Raw genomic sequence first — 5,214 nt, 5'->3', positions numbered from 1 at the left:
GGGCCTCTGCCTTCCTTAGCAGACACCTGTCTTTCAAAACCGAGACATACATGGACATTTCCCACCAGCACAGGCATCACCTCCTCCTGCTCTCCAGGTCCCCACCAGCCACCCTGGAATGTCAGAGGCGATTCAATCAGAAATAACAGCCCAGCTCCTGACCAGTGCAGGTCGTGGGCCAGCTCTGCCCGTGGATGTTACTCCTGGAACATGAGTTACACTCATTCTGGCAGCTGAGAGTTTCAGCATTTTGTTCCTCTGAGATTCTCCTCATCTCCAGTTTTCGTTTCTGGTTTCTTGCAGGCTCCTCTCTCCCTGGCCACATTTTGTGGTGCCACACACTCTCCCCGCAAGGCCGGAGCTGGGCACTGCTGAACCGATGGGCACAGCTGGGATTTGATGAATCCCTGTGGGAGGTGGTTGGGGAAAGCCCTGCAGTCCCATTAAACCCTCCGGCCGAGTTAAACTCGGCTCACAAATGACCAAGGAGGATTTTGTCCCTGCCACAGGCAAGGGGTTGGGAGTGTATGATCTTTGGGGTCCCTTTCAACCCAAACCATGGTTCTGGGATTGCTGCTGAGAGGAGCTCAGCTGCAGGAACCCCCCGGGTGAGGACTCTCTGGGTGACACCCATTCCCCATCCGTGACAGCCCAGCTCGAGGGGTGGTGAGGCTCAGGAAGGGAAGGGTGTCAGGAGAATGGTGGCACAAGTGCCCCCCCGTCCCTCTCTCTCACACCCCCAGGGACAAACACTGCCCTGTGGGTAACACCTGGCATTTCCCTCCATGGGCCTGAGCCCAGCCTGCCAAACCTGGTCACATCTCTGGGCCAGCGGAATCTTTTCCCATTTTCATCCAGGATCAGCAGGGCTGAAAGAGTCCTGTTAAACACCAACTTTGTGCCTGTGTGTGCATGTGCTCAGAAGATAAACACATTCCCTGGGACCGAGTGTTTAATAAACTCCTTTCTGGAGTCTGCTGATTATCCCCATGGAGGTGAATCCATGCTGATGAATTAGCAATGGCTTGTCAGAGGAACCCTGGGTCCTGTCTGCCGAGGCAATTTTCCTACTGAGGTAACGAATGTTTGCCAAGCCAAATATCCAACAGTTTTATCTTTGTCTCTTTGTTTGCAAGAAAGCAATTCCCAGCTTCCTCACCAAGCCCCGGCCATGGACAGGGAATGGCTGAAAGGCTGAGCTGGTTTGAGTGGCTGCAGAGAGAGGCTGGGTGAAGATTTGCACCTCAGCTCAAACACACCCTCAAACACAAGACAGGTATTAAATAAACCCCGACTGTGACAGGCAGAGCAGCTCCCACGCGGCTCGGGGCCATCCCCATCCCTTCTCTTGTCCAGGGAGACCTTGGACCTGCAGGTCAGAGATGTCACCTGGGCTTTGGATACTCAGGCAGGGAAATAACAACAGCCGGGGGTGCAGGTAGCCCCATAACCCAGCAAGGGAGCCACAGACCAGGATTCACATGGCACAAAGCTTTGGGAGCAGAGCAAGAACCATTTGTGAGAGCAAAGGGCTGAGCCCTGCATTGCTCTGATTGTTCCAGGGCAGTGGGACCAGGGGAACACCCACAGCCAGCCACGAGGGGACAGGCCCAGCAGGGGCAGGACCTGCAGGGCAGGAGGACCAGGCTGGGCAGGGAAGGAGCTGCGGATGAATTTGGTATTGTACCACATCCTTGCAGTCATGGAAGGCAGCAGGCAGAGCCCGTGGCTGCCCAGGTCCTGCTCCCACACAGGCCTGAAATGAATTTCCTGCCCCAGGACTGACCACCTCCCACTGCAGCTCCCAGGATGAGCAAGGCAAGGGAAATTCAAGCCCTTCCCATTGGAAAGCCCCTTTCCTGAGCCCTGTCTGGCTCTGAGCTCACCACGCTGGGCTGTTCAGTGGATGTTGTGGGTGAGTTACTGAAATACTTTACAGACAGGATTTTTTTCCAATTAACAAATTCCCTGCCTTTGTACGGTCCTAAATCGATGCTGAATCCATGCAGACTCCTCTTGTCCTTCCAGAGGATGTTCAAAGCTTTCCAGGCTGTATCCCCCTAAATCTCACTGTTCTCACTGGGGTTGCAGTGCTTGCAGGGGCTGTGCCAGATGTGAGCACCTGGACCTGTCCTCAGCCAAGGGTTCCATGGGCTGGTGATGAGACCGGGCTCCCTGGCTCAGATCAGGTGTGCCTGAGTGCCAGAGTTCCCCTTGGCATTTTCCCCAGCCCAGTTCTGCTGGACTGGAGTCAGAGCAGGCTCCTGAAAACAGGAGATCAAATGAGAAGACAAAGGATGGAGCACACGGTGTGGGGAAGAGCTGTGGGAATGCTCCATGCTCCATTTTCCCATTCTGGATCTCCCTGGGCTGCCTGTGGGGAAGGCCCAGCGATCCAGGATGTCCCAGCTCCGAGCCAGGGATGCAGCATTCCCTGCTAGCCCATGGCTGTGGCAGCATTTGCATTTAGATGGGAACAGTTACAAACTCCAACAGCCTTTTGTCACCACAGCTGCTGCTCACAGCTGCTCCTTGATGGAAAAAGGTCCCTTCTGGTGGTCACACGTCGGGGCCCTGCAGTCCTTGGGTGTCTTCCCCCCCTTCATCCGAATAAAAGCGTGGGATGGAGGTGCCAGACAGAACAAAATTCCCCTGTGGAATTTCCCTTTCCTCACTCCAAGCCCTTTCCTCACTCCAGACTCAGCTCTGACAGATGGGTGGGAGGGGGAGCCTCTGCCCCCAGCCCAGCCCCTGCCCAGGAGCATTTCTGTGTGAGGGGTGCTCCAGGCAGGGGCTGGATGTGACCCAGGACAGGGAAGGTGCTGTCCATCATCCACAGGGCACCAGGCTACAAAGGGGCACAGCTTCCATGGTCTGCAGGCACAGAATGGCTTGGAACCCTAAAGACAATTTAATTCCACCCCATCCATGGGCAGGGACACCTCCCACTGTCCCAGGCTGCTCCAAGCCCCAATGTCCAGCCTGGCCTTGGGCACTGCCAGGGATCCAGGGGCAGCCCCAGCTGCTCTGGGCACCCTGTGCCAGGGCCTCACCACCCTCACAGTCAGGAATTCCTTCCCAATATCCCATCTTTCCCTGCTGTGGAAGCCATTCCTGACTCTCCAGGCCCCTGTCCAAAGTCCCTCTCCAGATTTCTTGTGCCAGTCCTGGTGCAATCCCCCCTGGACCCTCTCCATGCAGGGACCCTTTGCCTCAGACACCCCTGCACATCCTAAATGCCACCACACGTCTGCCTTCCAGGAAAGGAGTCAAGCCCTGAATAAATACACACTGGAGGTGGGGAGGAGTCCAGCTGAGCCTGTGTGTGCTCCTGAGGGAGCAGAACTCCCGGAATTCCTTGGACTACACCGACCACTTCCAGCAAGTTCCAGCATGGGCTCCGTGCCTTGCTCCGAGAGATGCCTGCAAGGACAGAGGTGCCAGGGGTGGGAATCTGGAGCTGAATCTCTCCTGAAGTGCTTTTGACACAAAAGAGAACAAAATTATCAGTTTAAAAACATTTTGTATGATCACAGAATTGTTAAGGTTGGAAAAGTCCTCAAAGATCAAGTCCAGCCATTCACTGCCAGGACACAGCAGCACCACCAGCCTTTGCTGTGGCACGCTGGGGTGACACTGGTGACACTGTGACACTGGTGACATGGGTGACATGGGTGACATTGTGCACAGAGACAGCCCCAGGAAGGGCAGATCAGAGCCCCCAGTCAGCACATCCCTCCCTGGATGTCAGTGGCCACGATATCCCATTTACCCACTGCGGTGTCCAGAGGTTTCCAGCCAGCTCTGGGACCCCACAGGACTCCCTGTCCTCACCCCAAAAAGGCCAATCCACTGCAACTGAAAGGTTCTTCTGCTGACTCACAGTGGCCTGGGGGAGGTCAGCGACCACGGACATGGGGAAGCTCCCACTGTCCACTCCTGGAGCTGGGGATGGGATAAAAGCCAAGCATTCCACACAGGATTTAACCAGGGACACGAATCCTGTGGTTCCCTCTCCAGGAAGTGCCCCCTGCCCCTTGCAGATCCACTGTTGATTTGTTTACCAGCCTAATTTTAAAACTAATATTAACTGGTATTAGGCTCTTGACAGGGATGGGTTTTTCCCCTTCAGTGGTGAAATTGGATGTGAATTTTGAATTTTCCAGTCAATTGAGCAAGCTAAGCGCTGGTGATGCAACAGGCCCTGTAACGTGTTCGAGTTTTATTCCGTTTTTCCTTGAGGGATCTGCATTAGAATAGACAAAAAGAATGGAAGATACTGTAAATTACAGGGCCACTCCTTAGGGGACTCTGAAATCCTTCCCAGGTAATTTTCCTTTGCATCCTGGGGCTTATCCCAGGGTCCCCCCAAGCAGTGATATCCCTATCACTTCGAACCTGTCAGGTTTGAAGGAAAAAGGGTTCAAACAGAACTGGGAGGAGCAGAGTTAGTTGGAAATGGGACCCTTGCTCAGCAGCAAACACCAGGAAATGGCCATTCCAGGATGGAAATTTCAGCCTTTCCCATGAAACCGGGAGCCCTGCGTCAGGTTTAGGAGTTCAGGAGGGGTGCTGGAAATCCTGGATTTAGGAGGGATCATGGCAAACCTGGAGCTCAGACCTGAACTGGGGTAACCCAGAAAAACCCTCTCCAAAAATCAACCCGCTTGGCCACTTCCCATGGGGGCAGCCCCATCCCGAGGAGCCCTTCAGCACTGGTGGATGTGGTTTCCAGTGGCAAACCCAGTCCTTACCCTCTGGAGCACAAACTCCAGCAGCTCCAGGATGAAGTGTAGCTGAGGGCCGGGTCCTTCCCTGCTGCTCCACAGCTCCCAGCAGCACAAATCCAGTGGGACAGTGCCAAGCTGCAACCAGCAGGGAGCTGGCCCTGGCTCCAAACAGGCCCTAAATCTCCATTTGGGCAATCAGGGTTTATTCACCATATGTTCCTTCCTGACACAGTTTGTTTTATGCGAGGAAGGATTTGCATCAGGAGCACCCTGGGGAGCAGCAGATGGGCACGAACAGCAGGACGGGAGCGGCTCTGCCCGAGCTCCTCATCCTGCCCAGGGCTGACTCCTCCTCCAGCCCGGGATTCAGTTTCCAGTCCAAACGTGAGGCAGGTGTGACTGGCACTGACAGAGAGTGCAGCAAATTCCTTCTCTCCTCCCAGTCCAGTGTTCCTGTCCCCCAGCTTGAGCAGGGGTTTGCAGG

Source organism: Corvus kubaryi, unplaced genomic scaffold, assembly GCF_017639235.1.
Source record: "Corvus kubaryi isolate FWS band 111438036 unplaced genomic scaffold, C.kubaryi_AGA036_p1.0 37182, whole genome shotgun sequence".
NCBI lineage: Eukaryota > Metazoa > Chordata > Aves > Passeriformes > Corvidae > Corvus > Corvus kubaryi.
This window is presented reverse-complemented; position numbering follows the sequence as displayed.